Raw genomic sequence first — 20,723 nt, 5'->3', positions numbered from 1 at the left:
TTCACCTTTTTGAAAAACTCTTTTCTTGTGATTCGCATGTAGCTACAACAAACTCCTTATAAACACAAGGGCTCGTTTTAGAGTCACCCTATAACTCAATAGTGGGGACTTATCGCTGAGTTATCTGCACTTTAGCGCAGCAAAAGTGGCAAAAGAATTATCGCCCCATTCTCAAGTTGGTGCACACTGCCATATTGACCACAGGCTGACGGTACCGACACAGCAGACAACTAACATCCCCCCGCAGACAAAGCTGCTGGCCGTGCTGCACCTGTTGGCCTCTGGTACTTTCCAACCAACTACTGTCAGAGTCGGAGGAGTCTCACCACCAGCCCTATTAAACTTCCTCACACATGTCTTGGATGCATGTCTACAAAAGCAATGGCGGGCCGCTGTATCCGCACCACACGCTCATCCCGATTCATAGTATTCCTGCACAACCAACCCCAACCCCAGTTGTTGCCTTGTACCTCTGTTCTCCAGATCCAAGAATGTGGTTTCTGAAATGAGTGTGCAACAGGTCATGCAGTCCAGTAGTCAACAGTAGTGAAAAAACAGTACTTTATTACAAAAACATAAATTAACAACACAAAATCATCAAACAACAAGTGACATTCCCAACATGGAACATCATCACGGCAACTTGTGGATCCAAATAACTGCAGATCGTCCTGGAGGTCCCAATACAATTCTGAAAGTCCGTATTCAGAAACCTGTTGGATAAATGGTGACAATGATCAAGCATTAGTATAGTCACAAATGTAATCTGGTACAATGTATTGCCCTTGGACAAACCGGAATGCTTACAGGTATGATCAATGCTGCACAAAAAGAGCGTAACAGACGTTTGGTGGTCGTAACCTTCATAGGAAAGAAAAGGAAGGTTACGACCACATGATTTTCTGTTACAGTCTCATTATGCAGGATTTATCATACCTGTAAGCATCACGGTTCGTTTCAGCTTGATACACCTGCAGCTTCACTTCACCCACACTGCGCAGGAACAGCTGGAGACTAAGCAAGGTAACCACGCCATAGCAGGCTTCCCGCACATGTTGGGGGCAATTGATTGCACACATATACTACTTGTGCCCCCTGCAGACACGGCACACAATCACTGCAACAGAAACCACACGTATTCTAACAATGTACAGGCAAAACTGGACCACCGGGGCCTGTACACTAATGTTGTTGCAAACTTCTCAGACAGTGTGCATGATTCCTACATCTTTCACAAGCACCCCAGCCCTAGTCCCCAGACCGATCAGCCGCCCAGCGATGACAGCCCGACCCTGCGCACCCAGACCTCAATGCTCACCTGCCGCCACCACCGCGTCTCTAAGAGGGCCCATCACATGGCGGAGCAACCTCCTCAACAGCAGCTGAATTCCATGCAATAGGCCCCCAGTGCATCCTGCTGCACTGTGCCGAGGAGTCTTGTTTGTACAGGCTGCTGCCTTTGGTGTACATGTGGTCTAGCTGAGCTCACAATTCAAATCGAGTCTTGATTGCCAGGATAGCCTACGCATCATCGCAGGTTGCACACCCGCTCAGCTCTGGTGGCACTAACTCAGTGCAGCTCAATCATCGCCACAGGGCAGGAGTCCCATGTCAGTCAAAATGCCTCGGCTGCCACCAACTATGTGTACCTAAAGTCATTGCCACGTGGCGGGAGGCCTGTGTCGGCCAAAGTGCCTCAGCTGCCACCAACTCTATGTCACTCAAGTCATCATCACGTTGCAGAAGGCCAGTGTCGGCCAAAGTGTTTCACCACAGGGAAGACCTGGGACATGTAGCGTTGTAGTCCCCTCCCTGTAAGTGTAAGCGGGGTTGGCTGGCTTGGCGTATGCCAGTCCAACGTAGAGGTATGATCAATGACCCCGGGGATCTGGGCGTGGTTCCTTACTGAGATGGATAAGGAAGTAACTAATGGATGTGTCTCTGTTGTAGTGTCTGCGCCACCCGGAGCGCAATAGACAATGTTGCACCCTGGTACTCAAGTCCCAGAACATGAGCAATAGGGACATAAGGGGGAATCACTGACCCTACATTCATTCCATACTTCTACACTTGAATGATCATAAACGTCTGTGTGAATTTGATATGTTTAATGCACATTCAGTGGAGTGTTGTCTTAAAGTATTTTCTTCTCTTGTTTTTGGTATAGCCAGTTCTATGTAATCTTCCAATCACTCCGCCAATTCCCAAGCACTTATAAATTCACCATGCACTCTCCTTGCAGTACTCTAATCATTCAGTCAGTACCCATGTACTCATGTAATGACCCAGGCACTAACACATGTACTGCTACAATCCTCTGTGCACTACCCACTACTCATTCGCTCCTTCAATTCCCCAGGTAGTACCCGTACAGTCCAGAAATCACCCTGTCACTCCCCATGCACTCCTCCAATCACCCAGCCAGTATTAGGTACTTATCCAATCACTCCCCCAATTCCCAAGTAATTATACATTCACGATGCAGTCTCCTTGCAGTAATCAAATCATTCAGTCAGTACCCATGTACTCATGCTATAAAAGACGATTATATAGGGTGTTAATAATTACATTTCTTTTATTAGTTTGTACAACGGTAAAGTTAAATGATGCCAAATATTTTAAGATTGAATGGTGAAATAAGGTGCAGTAAATTAGGCTTCTTTTTGTAGTCTGAACAAAGGTAGAGTTGACTGATGCCATATCATTTTAGATACAAAGGTGAAGATGTAGAATAAAAGTGTGGTTTTAAAAATTCTCATAAAAGGTGTTGTTAATTACCCTTCTTAAGTCTGTTGAGAGTTATACTTTAATGATGTCACATATTTGTAGATAGAATGGTCAAGATGTAGCTCAAAAGTAAAAAGCCACATATTAGCCTTGCAGGCATGTTGTACTTATCTACTTAACTGGATGATATGTAATGACTGATCTATGTGTTCAGATTGTATTTATACAGTCATATGTACGCTAAGTGAACTATTGAGAGGTGCTTGGTTGATTAGAGGAGTGCAAAGGTAGTGAGTAGGTGATGTTAAAGCTACTGAGTAAAGATTGACTGATTCCATATTGTGCACTCACTTTATTAGTATCCAAGCACTCATGAAATTACTCCGCCCCTACCTAAACAGTTATGAAATCACCCAGGCACTACCAATACACTCTACCAATCAGCCAATCACTACCCATGTAGTCATGCAGTAAATCAAGCACTTATAAATTCACCATAAACTCTCCTTGCAGTAGTCCAATCACTCAGTCAGTACCATGTAATGACCCAGACACTAAGATATGCACTACTACAATCCCCTGTGCACTACCCATGTAGTTCTCTAATCACCTACACGCTACTCATTCTGTCCTTCAATTTCCCAGGTACTACCCATGCCGTCCAGTAATCACCCAGTCACTCCCCATGCACTCCTCCATTCACCCAGCCAGTACTATGTACTTATGCAATCACTCCGCTAATTCCCAAGCACTTATAAATTCACCATGCACTCTCCTTGCAGTAGTCTAATCATTGAGTCAGTACCCATGTAGTCATCCAATAACCCAGGCAATACCCCTGCAGTGCTACAAACACCTGTGCACTACCCATGCAGTCCTCCAATCACCTAGATACTACTCATTCACTCCTTCAATTACCCAGGTACTACCATGCACTCCTCCAATCCCCCAACCATTATCCAATACACTCATTCTATCATGCCGCCACTACCCAAACATTCATAAAATAACAATGCAGTACCCTTCAACTTTTCCAATCACCCATACAGTGTCCTTGCTCTCATGCAATCACTCAGGGAATTATTTTTTTTAACCAATTGATGTGGTTCCGTAGGAACCGTTTTTCTTTCTCTTTTGAACAATTAAAAAAAAATATATTTTTTAAACCAGTTTTTCTTTTTTATGTGTTTTTGATTTTTTGAATAACATAAAATTAAAGACAACAAACAAGCTGTTTCACAAAAAGAAATGCACATTATAAAAATGAAAACACATCTATGTGCTTTTATGGCAGCTGTAACAACATCGATCCATTGTTCTGCAATGCAGAGTTTGGTGTCACACTTCTTACAGCTGATCGCCACTTTAAAAAGTTCAAGGATGTTGTGGGGCCTTGGCGCTGGAGGAACGTTCTGCGAAGAGGTACAAGGAATGTTTGGGTATTGTTGTGCCGCCTCATCAAGTTCTCTCCTCCTCTCCTCTCCAGCCAGGTGAACCGGGTGCAGAGTTTCCAGGTGCTTTTTCATGCTGCTCGTTCCGCATGAGTAATTTTTTTTCTCACCCTCTGGATTAAATGTGTTGGCAGATTGTGCAAGTGACCTTATAGGCGTTCACTTTTTTCTCGCCCTCTGGAACTGAGAGGAAGGCCCATACAATACTTTCCTTCCTCTTTTTCACTGGTTCGATAATTTCTTCTTCCTCCACATCCAAGGGGTTGATATCTTGCTGGCTAGAAGCCATAGTGTTGGAAAAAAAACAAAAAAACACACACAATTTGAGAAAAAAGATGAAGCAGGTCTTGTCACTAACAAAGCCAAATAATAAGAGGATGGATCCTCCCTCTTACAGAATGAAAATGATTTAAACCAATCAGATTCTTTCTTTTCCTGCTGACATGAAGTTGCGTAGGGTGCGAGCACCTGTCACTTAGGCATTGCGCAGCCGTAGCATACATAAATATAGACTGTAAATAAATTATACAATATTTTAAAAGGGATTTTAGTAAAACTCTTTATTTCAATTTAGCATTCTAACTTTCAATAGCAATATTTCAAACTTTGAAAATATGGCAAAGTCACGACTGCGATTCTCGATCCCAGTGCGACCCCGGAAAAAGGTGCGAGGAGGGGTCGTGCACTGTACCCGCAGATGTTGCGTTGTCATAAAATTTCATATTGTCAATATTACATTGAAAAAATAGTCTATAAACAGATTTTCTAAAGTAAATTAGTCAAACACTATAACAAAAAAATTTATTGATAATTTCTCTAATGATATTTCATACTTTTCAAATTACGCCGAAGTAGCGACTTCTAAAATGTGCGATAGCTAGATGCGCGCAGCCATCGTGCAGGGTGCGCGTAGGGTGCGCGACTTCTGTGAAATATAGATCGAATATACTTTTCCAAACTATAAATTATTCTCAACTTTGGTTTTATATATATATATATATATATATATATATATATATATATATATATATATATATTACCTACTGGCGGTCACCAGTAGGTATATATAGTTAGGATTTTTTCTCTATGGGATTTTTGAAAATTCTATGTCTAATAACTTTGGCGTTTGTGGACGAAATTGGCTGAAATTTTCAGGAAAATGGAACATTTTGTTTCTGGGCAGGCCCTGAAAATTTGGGGGGGGTTCGTCAAGGGGGGGCCGAGAAGAAAGGGGGGTCCCAAAACGCGTTTTTCCCATGTTAATTTCCATAGGGCGGTTGGCCTCACTTTTAGCCCGAACGGCTGAATGGATTTGCACGAAACTTGGCAAAATTGTAGGGGCTGTTAGCCCGATGTGCCTTTGCTAGGTCTCAATATATGTGCTCCAGTGGATTTTGAGAAATTAACGTTCAAAAAAAGATATATATCTGTAAGCGCGCTCCGGGCAGCGCCCCGGTTCGCGTACTTGACGCGTAACGGAACTTCGCGAAGCGAAGCTGATTGGCTCTTCGGTGTCTGTCAACATTCTAAACAGTCCGGAGCGGCCTCCATCTTGTCTCTCGGTAGGATCGAGAGACAAGAGGAGGTCAAAACAAAGGCGAAAATGACCATAAGGGGGCATAGTAGATCCTCCCTGACCCCCTAGGTTTGATGTGGAGGCTTTAAAAGGGCCCCGCGGGGCAACAAAAAAATAAAAATGTTTTCTTTTTTTTGCGTGGATAGCGCCCGGTTCGCGAACCGGGAAGCGGCCCGGGGAGCGTACTATGAGGAAAAAAGAATGATAGACTTTTCAAATACTGTATGTTAATTGATTGTTGGTTTTGTTGATTTTTTTTATTTTTTTTTAAGCAATTATTTATTGTGTTTCAAAATTTAATAAAATGTCTAACATTTCACTGTCTGAAATGTCGTTATTTTCATTGAACATAGCTTGTAATGTTTGAGTGTGTAAAATGTCCTCATTTTCAAGGAGGACATCTACTCCTTGCACACATTGCAGTAGTTCTTGGTCCCAAGTTTCATCCATAAATTCTATATAATTTGGATCAATTATTTCTTGGTTGGTCTCTTGCAGGACAATTTCAAATGAAACTTTGTGTTCGCCTTCCATTTTGTCTGAAATTTGGATAAAAAATATATTAGTAGAGATAGGGCACTGTTGGGATTAATTTTAGATAGGCAGTTTTTAACAGTGAATTTATCTTTGGGCAGTGTATAGTATCAGAGTGGAAGTAGGAATATAAAAAAGTGTATGTGATTTAACGTAAGTAAATTCATAATTATACAAGAGAAACCTAACTCCATCCATAACTATAACAGAGAAGTCTATCTAAATCTATACTACTACAGATATAATATATATACATATAATAATAAAATATATATACATATAGTATCAGAGTGGAAGTAGGAATATAAAAAAGTGTATGTGATTTAACGTAAGTAAATTCATAATTATACAAGAGAAACCTAACTCCATCCATAACTATAACAGAGAAGTCTATCTAAATCTATAACTACTACAGAGGGATAGTATATAACTATCAGAAAAAGTTTACCATATTAACTTATAGTGCACAATATACTTCAGTTTTTAAAATAACAACTTACCTTTACAAAGAAGTTGAAATGATTAGTGAAAATCCAATTGAAATGTACACCAGGAAGTAGTAGTCAAAATGGCTGTGTTTCCTTCTCTCCCTTTATATATATTCAGGTACATAACCAATCAAATGTCAGGTAAAAAAAAAATAGAAAATGAAAGTAACATTTTAATTGGTTGTGAATTCCAACACTTCAGATGTGTTTTGTGAAGTAATTTACCTCAGGGTATTTAGAGAGGTCTACAGGCTAAATGGCTAAATGGAATTTCAACCAAATTTGTGAAAATGGTAGGGATTGGTATGTAGTATGAGCAAATCTATATTTGGTGAAAGTGTCTCAAGGGTTTCTTCTGTAAATTACTTTCCCACCTTTTTTCATGGAGCGCTTCCCGGGGAGCGCCCCGGTACGCGAACTGGCGAGCGCCCCGGTACGCGAACCTTAAGCGTTACGGGAGTCCACCATTTTGTGTTTCGGTCGAATTAAGATACAAGATGGAGGGCACATAATGTTCAGAATGGGTAGAAGGGGACACGGTAGACGTATTTTGACCCCCTAGGTTTTCTGAGGATGGCTGAGGAGGCCCATATGTGCGAAAAAAATACATTTTTTTTTTAAATTTCGCGCGGTTAGCTTCCGGTTCGCGTACCGGGTAGCGCTCCGGGGAGCGTACTTTGTTGAAAATTAGTAAAAAAAGTTAGAGTAAAATAATAATTGTGAGTGATCAGATGTAGGGTAGCTCTGAGAAGAGCTTTTGGGTTTATGGTACATTTAGGTACTTATAAGTAGGTACCAATGCACATTTTTAAATTCAGAATGAAAACTCTGTTCCCTTCATCTGAGAAGTGAACTCCATCTCCTCTGTAGATATCTTGCATGTAGTAACGCAAGTTATTGTTGTACACGGAGCCCATTCCATGGTCTCTCATGTAAGCTGAAACAGATTTGTTTACATGCTTCCTCGACTTCTCAATTTGTGGACAAAATTGGTTCGACCACCTCCATTTCTGTCTTTGGCATATATTTGAATATACCAAGGCAGTTTGAGGAAAAAGTGCCATTAATTGCTCAAAGGTGTCCTTTAAAAGCATTTCCAGACCTACTCCAGTCAAAGTGCCCAAATCATTACCTCCACAGTGCACAATTAACAGGTCAGGTTTTGGCAAATGCATAAAGGTTTTCACCAATGGTATCAATTGGTGACATTTTAATCCTCTGTGGCCAAACCACTTAATTTCCACATCTTGTAAATTGAGGTTAGGTAAATTTCTGTTCTCAGCATACCTCTGAGCCCAATAGATGTAACTATGTCCAACAATCCAGACAGAAAACATGTTGAGAGAAGGTTCTGCTGCAGTCAGATGAAGTGTGGTAATGAAATGGCAGTTGAAAAAATAAGAGTTTAAAATGAAAAAAACTGTGGAGTTTCTGTGTTAATGAAGCAGTAACAGTGATTGGTGGATTTTGATTGCTGAAAACAGAAAGTTAGGGTGCATGGATGAGTTCTTTGAAAGATGTAATTTGAATGGTCAAAAAAAAATAATTTAATGAAAGATTGCACTGGATACGCAGGTGCACTGAGAGTTCAGAGTTCAATTGAAACATTGTTGTGTGAACTTGCAAACACCAGAGGTCTTCCAGGAGGTGGTTGCTATGTAAAAAAGGCAGAGAGGGCAGAGGGGGGAAGGGTTTTGATTTGAAAAAAGTGAGGGAAGAGTTTTGATTGGGTGACATGAGAGATATGTGTGATGAATTACAGCATTTCTGTGCTTTCTATAGCTGCAGCCTCTGGAGTGCATACACTTTGTTCTGCTGAAGACAAATTGGTGTATTTCTGAGACTGTTTTGAAACTCATAAAGTATTTGCTAAGGTGAGAAAAGATGTATTTAATTTAGATAGAGAATAGTGTGTTTTAAGGAGAAAATTATGAAGAAAGTTGTGTTTTTAAAATGTTGCTTTGTCTCAAGTGTTTTACAAATAGATTATGTTTCTTTGAGAAATTGTAATTGGAGAAAATGTGAAGTATTAGTACTGACAGGGTGTTTTTGTGCATAGGAGCTGTGCAGTGTTTTCAAATTATGACTTGAAAATCGTTTTTGAGGAAAAGGAATGCTTTTAAAATTTATGACAAGGAAATAATGGTGTCTGCTTCTTTATAAGGCATTTGAGTGTCTCTGATGTTATTTTTCCCATTTTAATTTAAGACCTTTCTCCGTGGGGCAAGTTCCTTGGAAATATGCTCCCACCTGTGCTTGGCAAATTTAGAGTTTGAGTCTTTAAGTTACATAGCCATGTTAAAAGTGACCCAAAAATGCTGCAAAGGCAATCAAAAAACGCTTTCATGTGTCTTAAGGACATTTTCAGTCATTTCCCCATGTGCAGTGTTTTCAAATTATGACTTGAAAATCGTTTTTGAGGAAAAGGAATGCTTTTAAAATTTATGACAAGGAAATAATGGTGTCTGCTTCTTTATAAGGCATTTGAGTGTCTCTGATGTTATTTTTCCCATTTTAATTTAAGACCTTTCTCCGTGGGGCAAGTTCCTTGGAAATATGCTCCCACCTGTGCTTGGCAAATTTAGATTTTGAGTCTTTAAGTTACATAGCCATGTTAAAAGTGACCCAAAAATGCTGCAAAGGCAATCAAAAAACGCTTTCATGTGTCTTAAGGACATTTTCAGTCATTTCCCCATGTGCAGTGTTTTCAAATTATGACTTGAAAATCGTTTTTGAGGAAAAGGAATGCTTTTAAAATTTATGACAAGGAAATAATGGTGTCTGCTTCTTTATAAGGCATTTGAGTGTCTCTGATGTTATTTTTCCCATTTTAATTTAAGACCTTTCTCCGTGGGGCAAGTTCCTTGTAAATATGCTCCCACCTGTGCTTGGCAAATTTAGATTTTGAGTCTTTGAGTTACATAGCCATGTTAAAAGTGACCCAAAAATGCTGCAAAGGCAATCAAAAAACGCTTTCATGTGTCTTAAGGACATTTTCAGTCATTTCCCCATGCGCAGTGTTTTCAAATTATGACTTGAAAATCGTTTTTGAGGAAAAGGAATGCTTTTAAAATTTATGACAAGGACATAATGGTGTCTGCTTCTTTATAAGGCATTTGAGTGTCTCTGATGTTATTTTTCCCATTTTAATTTAAGACCTTTCTCCGTGGGGCAAGTTCCTTGGAAATATGCTCCCACCTGTGCTTGGCAAATTTAGATTTTGATTCTTTGAGTTACATAGCCATGTTAAAAGTGACCCAAAAATGCTGAAGAGAAATGAAATGAAGAAGCAGACACCATTATTTCATTGTCATAAATTTTAAAAGCATTCCTTTTCCTCACAAACGATTTTAATTTCATTTTAAGTCATTTCCCCACGAATGTAGGTATACAATTGATTTATATGTTGTATTTAAAAACGTTTTTTGAAATCAATTACATTTCTGGATATGTACTGCTAGAGCTTCATGCACCTTAAACAAACCTCTGGATAGGCTACACCTTATCATCATCCTGAATTAATCATTTAAAATGCTAGGGACAGATTTATGATAGGTGTATGCCTCTTTTGCGCCACTGTGCGTCACTTTTGTGACGCAGTGGCGGTGCAAAAGATTTGCTATGTGGCGACAAAATTACAAATTGATGCATCTAGGCAGATGTGTCATGCTGTAAAAAACCTGTGCCACATGAAACCGATGCAGCAGTGATGCAAAAGATGCACCATGTTGCAAGACAGGCCTCACTTCATCTCCAACAAGATAAGAAGCTGAGTCTTCTGTAAATGTGAAAATTGTTGTATACACTGCTCAACTTCTGTGTACTCTTTGATATGCTAGACTCCATCTGCACTATGAGGTACCTAAGCAAAGGAAACACAGGTGATGTAATTGTAAAATGAGGAAAAGAAACTCCACATTTTTCAATTACATCACCTGTGTTTCTTAAGTTTACGAATGACATTGTGCAGATGAAGTTAAGGTCTGTCCACGGACACAAAAGAGGTCTGGCCTTTGTTCAAGAGTGAAGTGCACATGACTTACTTCATTAGTACGCCTTCACATGTATTATCTCCTCTGTATTCTTCAACAAGCGTAAATTTGATCTGCAACCCTGAGTAGGCCTCACCTTAAACAAACCTCTAGATAGGCCACACCTTATCGTCATCCTGAATCAATCATTTAACATGTTAGGGACAGATTTATGATAGCCGTGTGCCTCTTTTGCGCTGCTGTGCGTCACTTTTGTGACGCAGCGGTGGTGCAAAAGATTTGCTATGTGGCGACATATTTAAAAATTGATGCATCTAGGCAGATGTGTCATGCTGTAAAGTCCTGTGCCACATGAAACCTGCGTCAGTTTTCATATAGGTGTTTTGTTGCAAGGTATGCATTAATTTGCAAGAAAGCCCTGTAAAACTAACACAGTGAAATTTAGAAGATTTCACTGAGTCAGCTTTATAGCATTGCTGAATCAAATCCTTACGCCTGTTTGAAACAGGCATAAGAAGTGATGCACCATGCAATGTGAGGGTTCCTCCTGTGCATTGCAGTAGACATGTCGCGCTTATGACGTGATTCCTGCAATGTGCTGCTTTTGCGGCACAGATGCGTGATGCATCTGTGCTGTTTTTGCTCAATGGTGCTCCACATTGTAAATGCGGCACACTATGGGTGGCAGAGCAGCGGTGCACATTAACTGGTGCATCCGTGGGGATGCGCCACTTAGCATAAATCTGCCCCTGTACATTTAAGTATGAGCAGGGGACACAGAGTCGGTGAGGCTTATCCAATGTTAAGAAGAGATGAGTCCTGTTCACTGAAAACTTGGATATAGGCCTCACCTCCTCAGCATCGCTGGACATGGCTAAATAATAGCTGCAAAATGTTACTCTTGTTAAACAATTTTACTATTATAATCTCTGAGATTTGTCTTTTACTCTGCAACATCTCATTGTTGTTATCTTTCTTTAAAGATAACGACAACATCAACATGAGCGACAATCAGCAATCAGTTGATCTTGACCTCATCATTGAACTCGTAATTGAAACGTCAGTGGAAGCAGATCCCTTGGATGATTTAAATCCTGAGGATGAAGAAGAACATGATGAGGATGCAGTTTTGTCAGAATTGTATGACATAGGGTGGGAAGCTGACCTGCTTGAGCCTATGGAACTATAAACATTTATTTTTAAAATTTAGAATAAATGAAAAGTAAAAATGTAAACTGTTTAATTTTAAATTAAACACACCTTCAAAAACAGGTTATGTGTAGTGTCTTCAATAAAATATTAAAATATGCTCATAAAATTAGATCAGATTCACATATAAAACAGCACAGGTAAAATGAATATGAATTCCATTTCTTTTCTGCTATTTCTGTATTCTAAATTTGCCAAGCACTAAAAAATATTCTATGTAAAAATGTGAAGTAGTGTGTTAAGTTTTTGATGACTGTTATTGATTTACTGTTTGGTAATAGTGGTTAATAACATTTTTTATTATATTTTACCACAGATTCAACTGCAGATCATTTCAAGATTTCAGCATGCCAACCAAGGATAGACTTAGAAAGGCTGCAAAAGGTCAAAGACAGCAGGTCCATGAAATAATGCAGCAGTCCTCTAGCAAAAAAACTTGTCAAGTCACCAAGAAAGCACCGGGTAAGACCACAAAAACATTCATAAGAAATATTTGTAGTAAAAAAAGTATTACTACAGAAAATGTTTCAGTCCAGAAAAAGAGAAGCAATTTAGACGGAAAGGAAAGGCCAATCAAAAATGTTACTGCTAGAGCAAGAGATAACTCTGTGCATGATAGTAGAAGGAAACAACAGTTTAGGGACATTCGTAAACGAATGTTCCGCAACAGGATAATTGGCAATTTGTTAAAAAATATTAAGAAAGGTCAACAGAAAGTGGTTTTTTATAAGAGAAAAAAAAAGTTGAGAAAGTTATTGATCAGGCATTTGAAATTAAACGTAAGTTATTTATTTTGATAATCAATAGAATTAGGAAGCTAAACAAGGCAATTTATGATTTCAAAACAAATAGTAGATGGAAGAGAATAGTTAATCGTAGTAATTTTTGTGAAGTTTTTTCCGGAGAATGGATGCATAGTTCAAGTTGTGAGGCATTTTTTAATGAGGAGAGTTATTTCCAGGATAATGATTTGGTGCATGCAGTTGACACCAGTGGTCGAGCTATGAAGTGAAAGATGGTTGTCCAGTTGAAAAAGAAAAACTTGTGACAACAGAGGCAGAAGAGATGTTAGGTAATGAGGTTTTAGGAAGACGTCCTAAGGGACCTGTGTACACCTGGAAGTGTAGTAGTATTTGCAGTGTGCGACAGGATTCCATCAATTTGCTTTGTGATTTTGTACGGACATTTAATAAGAAAAGTTTGAAGCAGAAAATGAAGTTGTTGCAAGAATTAGATCCTTGCAGAGTGAGAGAAGTGACAGGTTTGCATGGTCATTCACTGGCTTGTCTTTCCAGGAGAGTATGCCAGAGTGTTTTTCATCATTTCAGGATGCTAGCAGTGCATCATAATAAAGTGAGGAAATTAGTTAGAATGTTGTATTATGCTAAGAGTCCAGCAGTTATGCTTAAACAATTATGCACTGCTCTTTTGCATGGTTCTGAAATAGATGTGAAGAATATTTGTGAAGAAATTGAGTTTTGTTACTTTGGAAGTAAAGAGGAGAATGTTGAAATTGACCAAGAAGAAGAGGGTAATGTGGAAGATAGTGTACAGGTTTCCAGTACAGATAATTTTCAGAGGGAAATTGCGACGTTTCAGGTGAAATCAAGTGAGAGGCCTAATTTCACTTGTGTGTGTTGTCGACGCACTCATTATAAGAATCAGACTAAGTTAGTGGATTTATATGCAAAAAGTGAAAGGGAAAATAATAGTGAATGGAAGGATTTCACAACATACTTGATGGTAGAAAATTGTTTTGATTTGGGATCGGATCAACGTGTGTGTACTTATTGTTGTAGCAAATTAAATCAAAACCAGATGCCTGCTAGAGCAGTTCATAATAATCTGGAATTGGTTGAGATTCCTTCTGAATTGAAGGATTTAAATACTTATGAATCTATTTTGATTCAAAGTATCCATCCCTTTCAGGCTATTGTAAGAATGGAGCCAAAGACAGGGAAATTGCCTCCATCAGATTTACAGAGAGGATTAAAGGGAAGAGTTGTTTATTTGCCTCTAGATTTGAAGAAAAACATTAACACAATTGGAGTAGAAAAAGTGGAAGAGGACCCTCTGGTTATCTTAGTTAATGGGGTTCCGACAAAGAATAAGAAAATATGGCAAGATTTAGTGGATGTTAGGAAAGTCAAAAAGGCAACATTGTATTTGAAAAAAAATAATAAGTACTATAAGAATATATATGTTGCAGAAGAGGAAGTAAGTGAGGAAGAGGATAGCGATTTGTGTGCTGGTCAAATTGAGAAAGTAGAACCCTCTAAAAGTGAAGAAATATATGAACATTATAGTGTTCATCCTTTGCATTCCAAGGAAGTCATGGGGAATGCTATTGAGTTGTTTCAAATGAAACAAGCCAAAGGGAGTCCCATTAGTGTTTGGAGGAAAGTTTGGAAGCTCGGTGTTTCCCACAGTTTTTTCCAACAGGTCAGGGAGGAAGATATGATGAGCGACCTCATCAAATTCCTGCTTCTGAATACCGGACTTTGCGATTGTATGCAGGAGATGCTAGGTTTCGACAATGTATTCCCTATTTGTTTCATCTCCTGTTTGAAAGCGATCTGTCTGGACTGTCATATGCAGTGAACCACATCTTGAAAAGTGGTATACACATGCAAAACATCTCGGCAAGTGACTTTATGGATAAAGTCAATGTCCAAGACAGTATTTTGGATTCTCACCTGATTAATCTCATGGCGTGTCAGCGTGGTACTAATGAGTACTGGTACCGTCGTCATGGTGATTTAAAATGTATGCTGAGGAACTTAGGAACTCCCACATGGTTCCTCACTCTGAGCTGTGCCGAGTATGGCTGGGAAGACTTACTTGAATTTCTACGAGAGGCAAATGGAAACATCGAAAACATCGAATTCAAGACACCCGGAGAACTGTGCTCTTTGGATCCAGTCAATGTATGCCGGTACTTCAATCATAGATTTGAAGCTATGATGTCTTTCATCATGAATAAGAAGAATCCACCTCTTGGAGAGGTGTTGGATTTCTTCTGGAGAAAGGAGTACCAAGCAAGAGGTGCTCCTCACATACATATGCTGTTGTGGATCAAGGATGCACCTAAATTTGGAACAGATCCAGAAGACTCAGTGATGAGTTTCATACAACAGTATTCTACGTGTGCTGTTCCAAACGCAAAGGAGAAGAAAAGCCTACGAGAAAAAGTTCTACGTTTCCAAAGCCATCGTTGTGGAAAGTACTGTCGTCGTAAATTCAGAAACAAGGACAAGTTCTACACCAAATGTCGTTTCGGCTTTCCACGACCGGTGATTTCTAAAGGAGGAGTAAACAGTTTGATGTCTTCGCTGCCACATAATGTGATGAAGAAATCACCTAAAAACACATATAATTTGAAGAGGAACGAAGAGTCCAAGTACATCAACGACTACAACCCAGTGATTTTGTCCATGTGGAATGCTAACATGGATATACAGTTTGTGGCTGATAACTGTATGGCTGTGGCTCGGTATGTGACATCTTACATCACCAAAAAAGAAAAGACAGAATTGAAGGATATGTGGGAGGACATTTGCCATGAAAAGAGCCTCAGTAAGAAGTTGTACAGTTTCAGTCTGAAGATGTTGTCGCATCGAGAAATCGGAGCTTACGAATGTTCTGACCGGTTGTCTTCAGCAAGTCTCTATGCCAAATCTAGGAGTATCGTTTGGGCGAGTCTTGGTCTTGCTGCAACACGTAATCGAGTTCTGAAACCTGTGCGGGAAATTGAGTATTTGGCGGAAAAGGAGCCAAACAGTACCGACATTTTGAAGAGCAACATGTTGGATACATATTATCCAAATCGAAGCAGTCACCTTGAGAATGTTTGTCTGTATGAGGTTCTACAAAATTACATATTCAAGAGGAACATCAAAGAAGATACTGAGAAAGGAGTGTATGCTGTAATTGGAAGTGAGGGATGTCTGGTCAAGCAAAGAAAATGCCACTTGGTAAACCTTCGAAAATTGAGTGGCGAATCTCCTGAAAAAAAGGAGTTTTTCTATTTAGCACTTTTGCAACTTTTCAAGCCTTGGCGTGCAGAAGAGGAACTGCTTGGAGATTTCCTCTGTTACGAAGACTCTTTCACTGCCGCCAAGGAGACCATAGAATGTCCTGCTTTTCCTAAATATGTAGAAATGTTGAATGCGGAAATCGAGCAGGAAGCAACGATTGCAGCCGAGATTGCCAGAGACAGTTCTCAGGACAGTCAGAGTTCTGCTTCATTGAGTCAGGATCCACTAGGAGGACCTGTTATCGAAAATGAAGCTGCCACTGCCATGAATGAAGTGGAAAGAGCCATGGCACATGCTCAGGAGGATGCAGTTAACTTAGAAGACTTGGAAAGACAACTCAACGTTGAGCAGAGGAAAATATATGACGAAGTTACCAAGCAAATTGATCATGGATTAAGTCATGAGAAGAAAGAGTGCTCATGTACGTCGTTGAAGCCTGTCCGACTGTACGTGAGTGGAGAAGCGGGAACTGGAAAAAGTTTCCTCATTAAAGCAATTTCATGTTATTTGCAGGAAAGGACTGAGTCATCGCTGTCTTGTGTTGTCACCGCTCCAACTGGACTGGCAGCACATAACATTAAAGGGATTACTTTACATCGTTTACTGATGCTGCCAGTGGAGCATGACAACAAATTACAATATCACAAGCTATCTGGAGATGCTTGTTGTGAAGTTTCAAGAATCTTGAGGAAAATGAAACTTCTTATCATTGACGAAGTAAGCATGGTTTCCAATGTCATGCTTGCCTTTGTACATTTGAGAATGCAAGAAGTTCTCAAAACAGAGTATGATGTGTTATTTGGTGGCAAACACATCATTGTTTTCGGAGATCTTCTGCAGCTGACACCAGTGAAAGGACAACCTGTGTTCAAAATGCTCACGCATGAAGATACCAGGAAGTGCCTAGGGAGCATTGGCAACGTCAATATATGGTTAAACTTCAATTATGCTGAACTGCATGAAAATATGCGTCAGGCGAAGGATGAAGTTTACAAGAATATTCTACAAGATGTTAGAATTGGAAAAGTGACCGAGCATGGGAAAGAAGCTTTACATGCACGATTACTGTCAAATTTATATCCAGAACAAGATGTTGTGCCTGAGAATATTTTTCAGAAAATTACTGAGAAGAAATCTGGAATATGTTTGATGCCAACTCTTGCAGAATGTGCCATCTTCAACAACAAAATGTTGCATTTAGAAAAGCAAGAGATTGTGAAACTGGAAGCTATTGACAGAGTAGAGCATATGGGATCAACAATTATTTTGTCTGAGAATTTGAAAACAAAATTGGATTCATTAGAGAAGACTATATCTAAAACTGCAGGTTTTGAAAAGACTCTGAATGTGTGCTTAAACTGCCGTATAATTTTAAGAAGGAATTTACATGTTGAAAGAGGTCTGGTAAATGGATCAATGGGTAATGTTGTTGATTTTGTGAAATACAGAAATAGAGATGGAATTGAATTTTTAAAAATTAAATTTGATGGCATTGAGGAAGTACAGCTAATTGGTTGTTGTTCTGCTAGATTTTTGCTTGTAAAAGACTTATATGTTCGCCGTAAGCAGTTTCCTGTTTGCTTGGCATATGCGGTGACAATCCATAAATCGCAAGGTTTAAGTGTAGACAGTGCATTGGTGAATATCGGCAGTTCTGTGTTCAAGGAGGGTATTGCATATGTGGCATTGTCACGAGTTAGAACTTTATCGGGATTGTACTTGATTGAGTGTGATGTCACAAACATTTGTGCGGATCTAGATTGTGTTAAGGAATACAATAGGTTAAGAAGAGAGTATGCGCCATATTTGCCTCAATATCCTTTGTTTGAGAAACGTGTGGTAGGCCGGAAACGAAGAAATGTGACCAATACTAGGGAGGTTGTAGCAAAAAGACGAAAAGTCGATGAACCTGAAATTATAAGCAGAAACAAAAAGGATTCTGTTGAAGATGTTGTTGGTTTTCTATTTGAAAACAGTTCTGGTGTCAACTGCTATGCTAATGTAGTGGTTAATGTTTTGTTTTCTCTAGAAAATGTAAAAGAAGAGATTGTGGTCAATTCTGATCAAAGATTTTGCAGTTTGTTAAATTCTGTGTTAGAGAAATGTAGCACTGATAGAACAAAAATAGAAAGTGTGTCTGAAATTCGAAATCTGTTAGACAGATGTTCAGGTCAAACACAATTCTCTCAAAATATTCAGCAAGATTGTCAGGAGTTTTTAATGTATATACTTGATGTATTGCATGCTGAAGGTGTAGATGTAGATCACCTGTTTGGGCTTTCTTATCAATGGCAGCATGACTGCGAGAACTGTAGGGTATCAAGTACTACTAGTGTAGACTCAGAAAGATTTATATATTTAACTTTGCCAGACAGTAAATCAGTCTCTTTTAATAAGCTAGTAAAAGCAGCTGATCACAACATGGAGTGTAGCCAATGTAAATCTGAAATGATGTCAACATTATTTATACGAACATATGGCCAGTATGTCATTTTAATGTTCCAACGATGTAGGCCTGATGGAACAAAATTGACAACTTTAATTAAAAATGTTGTGGCTTCACAGTTGTCAATATCAGGAAGGACTTTTGTAACTGCAGCAATTATATATCATGACGGTCCTTCAATAACATCAGGACATTACACAGCTTATTTAAAGTCTAGAAATGGCTGGTCATTCTGCAACGATTCTGTTTTAATTTTTAAAAAAAAATTGCCGTATGACCTTAAAAATTCTTACCTGGTGTTTTTAAAACCAACATTTTAGGGAAAGAATCTCGGGATGTGCTCTGAGGAATTTCAAGAGGTTCTAATGGCTCCTACACGATTTGGCCTTGAGGATAAGTGTAGTACAGAGACATAACTTCTTACCATAACAGTTGACGTCATGGGAAAATAACTGCACTTTGAATGAGTTCAGAAAAACTGTTTCTTTTTATAAGCTAATTGAAGCAGCCAATCAAAACATGGAGTAGAGGGAATGTAAGTCTGCAATGCTGTCTACTGTTTTATATTGCTTTGTGATTAAAAGTGATGTAGAGAATTAAATAATTGTAGTAGTCATAGAGGTAGTGTAAGTCTGCTTCATAGTAAGCAGTATCAGTGTCATAGGAAATGTAGAACATGAGTTAGCAAGAAGGGTAAGATATTACTAGTCCAGGATTGTGAAAATGGTCTTCAACATTTTAATTCTGAAAGTTGCGGAAATACAAAATGACGGGATTGGCTTACAAGAATTTCAAGAGTTATAAATGGCTCTTACATGATTTGGCCATGTGGAAACGTGTGGTAGAGAGCGAGAAGTCATTTATTGTATGTAACATATTTTTCAAAACGATGGAGGTTTTCTTTCAGAAAGTGGCGGGCTGAAAGTAATAACAGCACAACAGAGTGTAAGCTGTTCATAGGACATCCTTCGACGTCATGGAAAGTAAGTTCATTTTAAGGAGTTCTGAATTCTGATTTGTTATGTTGTATGGGTTTTTTAAACACAATCATTTTGATTGTGTTTTTTTTTCCCCGCTGTTATATGATGAATACCTTCAAGTCACTGTTTTTAGTGAAATTTGATACATTCTGAGAACAGCAAAAATAAACCATTTAACATGTATAATTAATTCTGTACTGTTTGTATTTATGATGTACATTTAGAACTGTGTAGGAGGCATGGAGAAGGAGAGGCTTCTGTAAGTGTCAAAGTTGTTGCATACAGTGCTCACATTCTACGTAGTCTTTCATATGATAGACTACATTTCCACAATGAGATACCTAAGCAAAGGAAACACAGGTGATATGATTGTGGAATGAGCAAAAAAAATTGCACGTTTTTCAATTATATTACCTGTGTTTCCTAACATTACACATCACATTGTGTAGATGAGGTTTAGGCCTGTTCCAGGAGACAGAGGAGGTCTGACATTTGTTCAAGAGTGCAGTGGACATGACTCACTTCGTTGGTAGGTCTGCACATGTATTATCTCCTCTGTATTCTTCAACAAACCTAAATTTCATCTGCAACCCTGAGTAGGACTTACCTGAAACAAATCTGTGGATAGGTTACACCTTATCGGCATCTTGAAACAATCATTTAAAATGTTAGGATCAGATTTATGATGGCCGTGCGCCTCTTTTGCGCCGCTGTGGGTCAGTTTTGTGTAAAAGATGCACCATGTTGCAAGATAGGTTTTAGTTAATCTCCAGAAAGATACCATCAGTTTGAAATGTATATAATTAGCACTGTGTAGGGGGCATGCAGAAGCTGAAGCTTTTGTAAGTGTCAAAGTTCTTGCATGCAGTGTGCATTTCTGGGTACTGTTTCATATGCTGGACTACATCTGCACTATGAGATACCTAAGCAAAGGCAACACAGGTGATGTGATTGTGAAATGAGGAAAAGAAACTCCACATTTTTCAATTACATCACCTGTGTTTCCTAAGTTTACGAATGACATTGTGCAGATGAAGTTTAGGTCTGTCCACGGACACAGAAGAGGTCTGGCCTTTGTTCAAGAGTGAAGTGGACATGACTTACTTCATTGGTAGGCTTTCACATGTATTATGTCCTTTGTATTCTTCAACAAGCGTAAATTTGATCTGCAACCCTGAGTAGGCCTCACCGTAAACAAACTTCTGGAGAGGCCACACCTTATCGTCATCCTGAAGTAATCATTTAAAATGTTAGGGACAGATTTATGATAGGTGTATGTCTCT

Source organism: Lissotriton helveticus, chromosome 4_1, assembly GCF_964261635.1.
Source record: "Lissotriton helveticus chromosome 4_1, aLisHel1.1, whole genome shotgun sequence".
In the NCBI taxonomy this organism is placed as follows: Eukaryota; Metazoa; Chordata; class Amphibia; order Caudata; family Salamandridae; genus Lissotriton; species Lissotriton helveticus.
Note: the sequence above shows the minus strand (reverse complement) of the source record.